Source organism: Aquarana catesbeiana, linkage group LG12 (assembly GCF_042186555.1).
Source record: "Aquarana catesbeiana isolate 2022-GZ linkage group LG12, ASM4218655v1, whole genome shotgun sequence".
NCBI lineage: Eukaryota > Metazoa > Chordata > Amphibia > Anura > Ranidae > Aquarana > Aquarana catesbeiana.
The window spans coordinates 129,442,866-129,455,327 of NC_133335.1; the positions used below are offsets into that span (position 1 = coordinate 129,442,866).

Below are 12,462 nucleotides of genomic sequence, written 5' to 3' on the forward strand. Positions count from 1 at the left end.
GTGAAAAATAGAGCGCACACACAAAGTTTTGCATAGCTAAACTGGAGAGCTGCTGAAAAAGAGAGAACAAGTCAATTCCAATATATAATAAACCACTACCTCATATTGCACTGATCACTTCAACAAATATAGGATTAGGAGAAATTCGTTGTTTGTTGGGATATAAATGGGTGCAACTAGCAGTAATCATGAGAGAACATGTGTGTGCATATACGGTGATAGGAAACCTTGCCTCATAAAAGCCCAACTCCAGACAACACATTTTATTTCATTTTGGTGAGAGCAGAGAAGGGCTATGGCCTTTCCCAGGTGTAGATTGTTCTATATTAAGTCCATATTGGGGAGATTTCCACTAATTTTATAATCAGTAAGTTCTGATCTGGTCATCTATCCTCCTAAAAATACTTGTTGCCTGGCTATAGCAAAAATCTAGTAGTTTCAATACACTGAGTGACTGACCCAGAACACGTATGTAGTTTTCATTCAAGCTAACCAGTCACATCTGTTGCTACTCTTGGCTGGAAGCTCAAATTCTTTCCAAGTTGGCTTCCTCAAACACATGCCTTCCCATTAATTATTTGCAATATTTTCATGCAAGGATCACCCATTTTTTCAGCCAAGATTTAATTTTCACATTTACTCCATTTATAACCATTGTACATTTTTAACCAGTTGCCGACCGCCACACGACGATGTATGTCGGCAGAATGGCACGGGCAGGCAAAAGGACTTACAGGTATGTCCTTGCCTGCCCGCGGCGGTCGGCAAATCCTCCCCGGCGATCGGTGGTGAGGGGGAGGCCATCCATTCGTGGTCCCCCCCTCGCGATCGCTCCTGGCCAATCAAATCATTTCCCTGCCTCTGTATTGTACACAGAGGCAGAGGAAATTATGTCATCTCTCCTCGGCTCGGCATTTTCCGTTCCGGCGCCGAGGAGAGAAGACTGTAATGTGAGTGCACAACACAGTAGAACATGCCAGGCATACATTACACACCCAATCCCCCCCGATTACCCCCCGATCACCCCCGATCCCCCAAACCCCCCCCCCCGTCTCACTGACACCAAGCAGTTTTTTTTTTTTTTTCTGATTACTGCATGGTGTCAGTTTGTGGCGGTTATTGTTAGCCCCCTTTAGGTCTAGGGTACCCCCCCAACCCCCCCTAATAAAGTTTTAACCCCTTGATCACCCCCCATCGCCAGTGTCGCTAAGTGATCATTTTTCTGATCGCTGTATTAGTGTCGCTGGTCTCGCTAGTTAGGGAGGTAAATATTTAGGTTCGCCGTCAGTGTTTTATAGCGTCGGGGACCCCCATATACTACCTAATAAATGTTTTAACCCCTTGATTGCCCCCTAGTTAACCCTTTCACCACTGATCACCGTATAACCGTTACAGGTGACGCTGGTTAGTTCGTTAATTTTTTTATAGTGTCAGGACACCCGCCGTTTATTACCGAATAAAGGTTTAGCCCCCTGATCGCCCGGCCGTGATATGCGTCGCCCCAGGCAGCGTCAGATTAGCGCCAGTACCGCTAACACCCACACACGCAGCATACACCTCCCTTAGTGGTATAGTATCTGATCCGATCAGATCTGTACTAGCGTCCCCAACAGTTTAGGGTTCCCAAAAATGCATTGTTAGCAGGATCAGCCCAGATACCTGCTAGCACCTGCGTTTTGCCCCTCCGCCCAGGCCAAGCCCACCCAAGTGCAGTATCGATCGATCACTGTCACTTACAAAACACTAAACACATAACTGCAGCGTTCGCAGAGTCAGGCCTGATCCCTGCGATCGCTAACAGTTTTTTTTGGTAGCATTTTGGTGAACTGGCAAGCACCAGCCCCAGGCAGCGTCAGGTTAGTGCCAGTACTGCTAATACCCAGGCACGCACCGTACACCTCCCTTAGTGGTGTAGTATCTGAACGGATCAATATCTGATCCGATCAGATCTATACTAGCGTCCCCAGCAGTTTAGGGTTCCCAAAAACGCAGTGTTAGCGGGATCAGCCCAGATACCTGCTAGCACCTGCGTTTTGCCCCTCCGCCGGGCCCAGCCCAGCCCACCCAAGTGCAGTATCGATCGATCACTGTCACTTACAAAACACTAAACACATAACTGCAGCGTTCGCAGAGTCAGGCCTGATCCCTGCGATCGCTAACAGTTTTTTTGGTAGCATTTTGGTGAACTGGCAAGCGCCAGCGGCCTAGTACACCCCGGTCGTAGTCAAACCAGCACTGCAGTAACACTTGGTGACGTGGCGAGTCCCATAAGTGCAGTTCAAGCTGGTGAGGTGGCAAGCACAAGTAGTTTCCCGCTGCCACCAAGAAGACAAACACAGGCTCGTCGTGCCCATAGTGCCCTTCCTGCAGCATTCGCCAATCCTAATTGGGAACCCACCACTTCTGCAGCGCCCGTACTTCCCCCATTCACATCCCCAACCAAATGCAGTCGGCTGCATGAGAGGCATTTTCTTTATGTCCTCCCGAGTACCCCTACCCAACTAACCCCCCCCAAAAAAGATGTTGTGTCTGCAGCAAGCACGGATATAGGCGTGACACCCGCTATTATTGTCCCTCCTGTCCTGACAATCCTGGTCTTTGCATTGGTGAATGTTTTGAACGCTACCATGCACTAGTTGAGTATTAGCGTAGGGTACAGCATTGCACAGACTAGACACACTTTCACAGGGTCTCTCAAGATGCCATCGCATTTTGAGAGACCCGAACCTGGAATCGGTTACAGTTATAAAAGTTACAGTTACAAAAAAAAGTGTAAAAAAAAAAAATAAATAAATAAATATATATAATAAAAAAAAAATAGTTGTTGTTTTATTGTTCTCTCTCTCTCTCTATTCTCTCTCTATTGTTCTGCTCTTTTTTACTGTATTCTATTCTGCAATGTTTTATTGTTATTATGTTTTATCATGTTTGCTTTTCAGGTATGCAATTTTTTATACTTTACCGTTTACTGTGTTTTATTGTTAACCATTTTTATGTCTTCAGGTACGCCATTCACGACTTTGAGTGGTTATACCAGAATGATGCCTGCAGGTTTAGGTATCATCTTGGTATCATTCTTTTCAGCCAGCGGTCGGCTTTCATGTAAAAGCAATCCTAGCGGCTAATTAGCCTCTAGACTGCTTTTACAAGCAGTGGGAGGGAATGCCCCCCCCCCCACCGTCTTCCGTGTTTTTCTCTGGCTCTCCTGTCTCAACAGGGAACCTGAGAATGCAGCTGGTGATTCAGCCAGCTGACCATAGAGCTGATCAGAGACCAGAGTGGCTCCAAACATCTCTATGGCCTAAGAAACCGGAAGCTACGAGCATTTCATGACTTAGATTTCGCCGGATGTAAACAACGCCATTGGGAAATTGGGAAAGCATTTTATCACACCGATCTTGGTGTGGTCAGATGCTTTGAGGGCAGAGGAGAGATCTAAGGTCTGATAGACCCCAAATTTTTCAAAAAAGAGTACCTGTCACTACCTATTGCTATCATAGGGGATATTTACATTCCCTGAGATAACAATAAAAAATGATTAAAAAAAAAAAAAAAAATGAAAGGAACAGTTTAAAAATAAGATAAAAAAGCAAAAAAAAATAAAGAAGAAAAAAAAAAAAAAAAAAAAAGCACCCCTGTCCCCCCCTGCTCTTGCTCTAAGGCGAACGCAAGCGTTGGTTTGGCGTCAAATGTAAACAGCAATTGCACCATGCATGTGAGGCATCACCACGAAGGTCAGATCGAGGGCAGTAATTTTAGCAGTAGACCTCCTCTGTAAATCTAAAGTGGTAACCTGTAAAGGCTTTTAAAGGCTTTTAAAAATGTATTTATTTTGTTGCCACTGCACGTTTGTGCGCAATTTTAAAGCATGTCATGTTTGGTATCCATGTACTCGGCCCAAGATCATCTTTTTTATTTCATCAAACATTTGGGCAATATAGTGTGTTTTAGTGCATTAAAATTTAAAAAAAGTGTGTTTTTTCCCCAAAAAATGCGTTTGAAAAATCGCTGCGCAAATACTGTGTGAAAAAAAAAAAATGAAACACCCACCATTTTAATCTGTAGGGCATTTGCTTTAAAAATATATATATAATGTTTGGGGGTTTAAAGTAATTTTCTTGCAAAAAAAAAAATAATTTTTTCATGTAAACAAAAAGTGTCAGAAAGGGCTTTGTCTTCAAGTGGTTAGAAGAGTGGGTGATGTGTGACATAAGCTTCTAAATGTTGTGCATAAAATGCCAGGACAGTTCAACACCCCCCCAAATGACTCCATTTTGGAAAGTAGACACCCCAAGCTATTTGCTGAGAGGTATGTCGAGTCCATGGAATATTTTATATTGTGACACAAGTTGCAGGAAAGAGACAAATTTTTTTTTTTTTTTTTTGCACAAAGTTGTCACTAAATGATATATTGCTCAAACATGCCATGGAAATATGTGAAATTACACCCCAAAATACATTCTGTTACTTCTCCTGAGTACGGGGATACCACATGTGAGACTTTTTGGGAGCCTAGCCGTGTATGGGACCCCGAAAACCAAGCACCGCCTTCAGGCTTTCTAAGGGCGTAAAATTTTAATTTCACTCTTCACTGTCTATCACAGTTTTGGAGGCAATGGAATGCCCAGGTGGCACAACCCCCCCCCCCCCCAAATGACCCTATTTTGGAAAGCAGACACCCCAAGCTATTTGCTGAGAGGTATAGTGAGTATTTTGCAAACCTCACTTTTTGTCACAAAGTTTTGAAAATTGAAAAAAGAAAAAAAAAAATGTTTTTTCTTGTCTTTCTTCATTTTCAAAAACAAATGAGAGCTGCAAAATACTCACCATGCCTCTCAGCAAATAGCTTGGGGTGTCTACTTTCCAAAATGGGGTCATTTGGGGGGGGTTTGTGCCACCTGGGCATTCCATGGCCTCCGAAACTGTGATAGGCAGTGAAGAGTGAAATCAAAATTTACACCCTTAGAAATCCTGAAGGCAGAGATTGGTTTTCGGGGCCCCGTCCGCGGATAGGCTCCCAAAAAGTCCCACACATGTGGTATCCCCATACTCAGGAGAAGCAGCTAAATGTATTTTGGGGTGCAATTCCACATATGCCCATGGCCTGTGTGAGCAATATATCATTTAGTGACAACTTCTTGTAATTTTTTTTTTTTTTTTTTTGTCATTATTCAATCACTTGGGACAAAAAAATTAATATTCAATGAGCTCAACATGCCTCTCAGCAATTTCCTTGGGGTGTCTACTTTCCAAAATGGGGTAATTTGGGGGGGTTTTGTACTGCCCTGCCATTTTAGCACCTCAAGAAATGACATAGGCAGTCATAAACTAAAAGCTGTGTAAATTCCAGAAAATGTACCCTAGCTTGTAGACGCAATAACTTTTGCGCAAACCAATAAATATACACTTATTGACATTTTTTTTACGAAAGACATGTGGCCGAATACATTTTGGCCTGAATGTATGACTAAAATTGAGTTTATTGGATTTTTTTTATAACAAAAAGTAGAAAATATTTTTTTTTTTCAAAATTTTCGGTCTTTTTCCGTTTATAGCGCAAAAAATAAAAATGGCAGAGGTGATCAAATACCATCAAAAGAAAGCTCTATTTGTGGGAAGAAAAGGACGCAAATTTCGTTTGGGTACAGCATTGCATGACCGCGCAATTAGCAGTTAAAGCAACGCAGTGCCAAATTGTAAAAAGTGCTCTGGTCAGGAAGGGGGTAAATCCTTCCGGGGCTGAAGTGGTTAAATGAGAATTGCCCACTGAAAATGGTTTCAAAGAAGATTCAAAAAAATGTCAAACAAAATGGGAAAAGTGCTTTACTGCACGACTTATTTTTCACTCAGTAAACAAAAGGTTTGTGTAAATATTCATACTAAATTCACCCATTTTTTTCCTTGCACAATATTCCCTGGTTGGGAGTGGGTGGTTGTGTATTCATTTAACCACTTCAGCTCCAGAAGGTTTTATTCACTTCCTGACCATGCCATTCTTTGCGATATGGTACTGCGTTGCTTTAACTGACAACTGCGGTCATGCCACGCTGTACCCAAATTAAATTGATGTCCTTTTTTCCCCACAAATAGAGCCTTCTTTTGGTGGTATTTGATCACCTCTGTGGTTATTTTGTGCGCTATAAACAAAAAGAGACTGTCAATTTTGAATTAAAAAAACAATATTTTTTACTTTCTGCTATAAAACACATCTAATAAAAAAAGTTTTAAAAAAAATCTAATTTCTTCATTAGTTTAGGCCAATATATATTCTGCTACATATTTTTGGTAAAAAAAAAAAAAAAAAAATCCCAATAAACTTCAGGGGGCGTGGTCTGGCCACAGGAGAAGATGGCTGCTTAACTCCCAAGCTCCGCTCCTCCACACCGTAAAACAGCTTCACCAGCCTTTCCAGCGCGGTCATCCGCCCTCTGGACCGGAGGGGAACATCCAGGGCACTCACTATGCTATGTCCCGCAAGAGATCCAAGGCTAAGGGATCGCGCCAGCTCGACTTTACTTCTACATGCAGCCCACACAGCATAAAAGCCAAGATGGTGACGACCAACAGAGGAGACCTGGAGCGGCTGACTGATTAAGATGCAGCAGCCAACTCTCCCTCCATTGAAATGGAGGAAACCGCAGCTCTCCTAGTGAGCCAGACCCTTCTCCAGGAGAGAAAGGGAAGAGGATGGCTGAATCCCCAGACCTACCAAGCAACCTCCCATTAAATGCATTATGGGGCTGGGACCTGTAGTCCCACAGCAGACTCTTCACCCACACCGACTCTGGCTGCATACCCCACCACTGAAAAACCAGCATCAGAACATTCTCCAAAGGCAAATGCTCCTTTCACTTCAGACTGAGCTGTAGCATGATTTTAGAGCCTCTATTAACAACATACATGATAAAATCACATGCTTAGAAGAACGCACCGACCAAAATGTTTATATAGCGCACTCTGAGTTGCAGACTGGGCAGATGATTGTCTTAATTGGAGATAAAATTCAAATGGCAAGCGGTTATCGAGGCGATGTCTAAAGACGTCCCCCCAGCGGAGCATTATCGTAAACTCTGCCAGATAGAAAAGTTCTAGATTTTCTCTTTGAACGTGCTGACCCCTGGAGGGTTGAACGAGGATTTTGAAATGGGTACCATACTTTAACGTATATGCTTCCATGATCAACATTGTTGATAAACATGGGTTATCTGATTTTGACTAATATTTACACTTATACTCAGCCATGTTCATTTTCATATATGTCCTTCACTGGATAACCATATGCTGCATGTTTTCCTTTTTATTTTTTTATTATTTTTATTTTATTTTCTATTCTATTATTATTTTTGTTTTTATTTATATTTTTTCACATACTACCTCTCATGCTCATCATCCGTATTTGTATATCTACAGTTGTAACCGTATGTGTTTGATTATGTAATACAGGTCTTAACATAGATCTTACACCCACAAGCCCATTGCCATAGACAAATTTTGAAACCTGCGCTCTATACGTTTGTCTAGTCTCATTTGTTTAATGTGCGTCCTTGTACAATCACCATTGGGTGATTACATTATAATCCTGGGCTATTATTATTATTGTTCTCTGCCTTTTTACTCCTGCCCATAGTTCTGCCCATATCCCGCCCACAGAACATAAAAAGCTTTGCTTTCCTAATCCTGTCATTGATGTGATGTGAAGAAGGAACCAATCAGTAGGTCCCAAACGCGTCCCATCTTGATGACCTCACTTCCGGTTGTGGTCCACGCTGGTTTTCAGTCCCCTTCCTGTTGATGTCACTTCTGGGATCTGCCGTCCAAGCTGTCCCTGGCTGTGCGGCCGCACTATTGGCGTTCTCATAGGAGCAGTTTCTCTCTGCTGGCCTCCTTGGGATTCCGTCAGGGCTGGGCTCAGCCCTTCCTTCTCAAAGCTGGCCGCTCAGCTGTCGGCTAATTGCCAGCTCCTTTATCTCCACAGTGACTCACCTGTTGATTATATCCTGCTCGTCAGTCCTGTCTACTTAAGCCGTCCAGCCCAGATGATGTCTGCCTTCACACTGGTCACATCTCTAGAAATGCTCTCCTGTGTTCCTGTTAAAGACTTGCTTGGCTGACATTCCTTCTGGCTCCAGATCCTGCTTGTTGTTCTACTACGCTCATCTCTGGCTCCCTGACGTTTTGGCTTGTCTGACTATCCATTCCGGTTCCTGAACTCTGGCTATGTTTTGACTACGTTTACTCTGTTTACCTTTTTATTATTAATATTATTAGCCACTTCAAAACCGGCCATTGTATATAAACGTCCTCACTTTGGGGGGTATATCTGAATGATACCTGTAGCTACAGACATCATTCAGATATCATTCTTTTCAGCCGGCGATTCTGTGCATGATAAGAATGATCATAGCGGCAGTTCCGCCACTTGATCGTTCTTATAGGAGACGTGAGGGGATGTCCCCCCCTCCCGCCGCCATCCGGTGCTTTTCCGGGCTCTCCCGTGCCATCGAGGGCCCGGAGAAAGAATCGTCCGGCGCCGGATGAGGACGATAGAGATGACTGGTGACCATATGGTCACCAGTCATCTCTATGATCGTCGGAGGCCCGGGCGTGACGTCATAAGTACATGGAAAATAAACTAAGTGAATTTTTTTCCCCGATCTCATGCTTTCCAGCCTGGAAGAGAGATGTGGGGTCTTATTGACCCCACATCTCTCCATAAAGAGGACCTGTCACATAGATTCCTATTACAAGGGATGTTTACATTCCTTGTAATAGGAATAAAAGTGATAAAAAAAAATAAAATGTAAAAAAAAGTGTAAAAATAAAAAAAGTTAAGTAAAATAAAAAAAAAAATTTAAAACGCCCCTGTCCCCGGTAGCTCGCGCTCAGAAGCGAACGCACACATATGTAAACGCCGCTCACACCACACATGTAAGGTATCGCCACATGTGTTAGAGCGTGTGAAACAATTCTAGCACTAGACCTCCTCTGTAACGCTAAACTGGTAACCTGTAATAAATTTTAAGCGTCGCCTATGGAGATTTTTAAGTTATGAATTTTGGCGCCATTCCATGATTGTGCGCAATTTTGAAGCGTGACATGTTAGGTATCTATTTACTCGGCGTAACATCTTCTTTCACATTATACAAAAAAATTTGGCTAACTTGACTGTTTTGTTATTTTTTAATTCATGAAACATCTGACGTCTGAAAAATTATTGCGCAAATACCATGCGAGATAAAAAGTTGCAATGACCGCCATTTTATTCTCTAGGGTGTCTACTAAAAAAAAATATAAGTTTGGGGGTTCTGAGTAATTTTCTAACAAAAAAATGATGATTTTTTACATGAAGGAGAGAAGTGCCAGAATAGGCCCCGGTATTGAGGTGGTTAAACAAGTGTGATTTAACTGTACTTCTGTCTGTCAGATTTCATGGTTTCTAAAAGTAGGCGAAGGCCATGAATTCAGAAGATGCAGTCAATCCATTTGTTGGTAATATTTTTTCCAGATTGGAGGAGCAGGATCACCGCATGGATCAGTTTGCCATGGCGTTACAAACGCTCCCGAGTCGCAGGGCTCACTTGGAATCTCCCACTGTGGCTGCTCGGGTACAACCTGTGTTGCAGGCCATCCCTGCTGCTGCTCCAGTCTCTATGCAGGCACCCGCCTCGAGTATTACCTCTATAAAGAGGTATGTCTGGTTCTGCTTCGCTTCCCCATCGATTTGGGGGTGATACAGTCCAATGCAGAGGGTTTCTCAACCAGGTTGAGATATACTTTGAGATGCTGCCCCAGACTTTTTTTCAGGGACAGAAGCAAAGTAGGTTTCGTGATATCTTTGCTTTCTGAGAGAGCCTTGGCCTGGGCAAACCCTCTATGGGAGATGCAAAAACCTGTTGTCTTGAGTTACCCAGAGTTTGTGGCTTCTTTTAAAAGGGTATTTGACGTTCCCGCACGCTCCGCTTCTGCTGCCAAGTGCCTCATGTCCATCAAACAGAGTACGAGTACGCTTGCCAATTACGTAATTGAATTCCCTACTCTGGCAGCAGAGGTTGCTCGGAACAATGAGGCCCTCGTGGCTGCTTTTTCTCATGGTCTCTCGGATACCATCAAGGGTGAGATAGCAGCCAGAGATATACCCACTGAGCTGGAGAAGTTGATCACGTTTGCCATCCTCATTGACTCCAGACTCAGAGAAAGACTTCCTTTTAAGGAGTGCTTGCAGAAGCCTCCTGTACATTTGTCTCCAAACTTTGCTGTCCCACCCTTGCTACCCTCAACTCCCATGCCTCCTGGTACCGAGTTGGTCTGTGAAGATGAACCCATGCACTTGGGCTTCACGTGTCTCTCTGCGGATGAGAGAACACTTAGGAGGGGGGAGAGATTGTGCCTTTGATGTGGCCAGGCAGGTCACTATTTGAAGTCTTGTCCTACCCGTCCAGGGAATGCCCAAACCTTGAGGTCCTGTCACGGACAGACCTTAGGTGGCGTTGTTTCAGCCCAGTTATCCAGAAGGATAAGCCCCTGGTTTCGGTTACCCTTTCTTGGGCTGAGTCATCCGTCGAGATACAGGCTCTAATGGAATCAGGGGCTGCAGGCCTGTTCATTGATGCTGCCTTTGTATCGAAGCACTTGATTCTGCTGCAGCTGCGTGATACTCCACTTGCCATTGAGGCTCTTGACGGGACACCTCTACAGACTTGCCCATGTGACTCATGAGACTGTTCCATTGTTCATGGCCATAGGGGCTCTTCACCATGAGATTATTCAATTCCAAGTCATTTCCTCACCTAAGTTTCAGTTTGTTATTGGTTATCATTGGTTACAGAGGCACAACCCCTCTTTTGATTGGCTCCATGCTGAGGTTCTCTCCTGGTCGCCACAATGCAGTAAGACATGCTTCCTGAAGGTAGCCAATGTCCTGTGCACCTCTTCACTCTCCTCCCTGTCGGAGGAGTACCGTGATTTTAGCTATGTCTTTGACAAAGGTCAAGCCGGTAGTTTGCCTCCACACCGGTCATATGATTGCGCAATTGACCTTCAACCTGGTGCCATACCCCCTCGTGGCCGGGTTTACCCTTTGTCGGTCTTGGAGGAGAGGGCCATGCAGGAGTATGTTGCAGACGCACTCTCTCGAGGTTTCATCCGCAAATCCTCGTCTCTTGCTGGTTTCTTCTTTGTGAAGAAGAGGAGTGGTCGAACTGAGACCTTGTATTGATTATAGGGGTCTCAATCATTTCACAATTAAGAATATAAAATAGAATAACGTTGCGCTACTAAAAAAAATAAAATTACTTATATGAACATAATAGCAGCCAGCATCACCAGTGTAATAACCGTACAACAAAAATTATAATAAATAAATGCAGCGCTAAGTGAAATGAAAAAAAGGGGTGGGCTAACACTCCATGAATATATATGTTGTGTGTAATAGCAAATAGTTCAACATCGTAATGATTGAACGATACAACAGATAACGTGAACCAGTATACTCCAATGGTTGGAGGCAGTGTCCATAATAAGAGTTCAGCAACATAAACAGTGTGATATTTTTAGTGATAAGAAGAAAGAATGTATGTATATATATGAATAAAGGGATGAAAAGGTGGGACTTTGAGTGAGGATGGGGGCCGACTACATCCCATCCTCCATCCCGTTAAGTATTGTGGAAAGATTTTTGAAGGGGCGGGACTTTGAGTGAAGCACACGGATGCAGTAAAGAAATGAATTAAGAAAAGGTTTATTGATTGAGTCAATTTTTTTAGAACATAGATTGAAAATACATTGCATATAGTATGTCATGGTTTCAAGATGAATCATCACATATAGATACATTATCATATTATAAAACAGTATTTTACAGATACACAGGTCACGTAATAACATGATTAATTGTATTGTAGGAATACTCATAAAAGTAGCTAGCGCATTAAAGCGTCATTAGAAATAATAGTGGAGATAAGATAAGTAGGAAAATAATATTAAAAACTTGCATCTGGACTCTAGTAGAAAATGTAAGGCAGTATTTTACAGTTGCACGGGTCACATAAGAGCGTGATTAATTGCAGTGTAGGTAATACTGAAATCAGTAAAAGGATGCATTAAAGCATCACATTAGGAAAAAAGGAGAAATGATACTTGGTGGAGAAGAACGGCAGTAGTGAATTCATGGATGGGTGGTTGTAACGGTAATTGTTAGCTCTACGCGTTTCGGGACCTTTAAGTCACTCGTCAGGAGCAAGACCATAATAAACATCTGAGAAGATAAAAGTAATGGTAGGGACATTGTCATAATCAGAGAAATGGGGGGGCAAATGCAGGGAATGTGCAACATCCCCTCTCACATCCATGCATTTGTCCTTACTACTTACATGCGTGTGATTGCGCAGAGGGGGAGCACAGCCGTGCAAGTCAACCCGGCCACTAATGTCAGTCCCAGAGCTGAGGGGACCTGTCCAGGCAGCA

General features: G+C 43.2%; 1 protein-coding gene across 9 annotated transcripts in view; it reads right to left on the minus strand.

The window, feature by feature from the left end:
• FBXL20 (F-box and leucine rich repeat protein 20) overlaps positions 1-12,462 on the minus strand; it is a 592,644-nt gene that overhangs the window by 491,202 nt on the left and 88,980 nt on the right. The window lies entirely within an intron of this gene.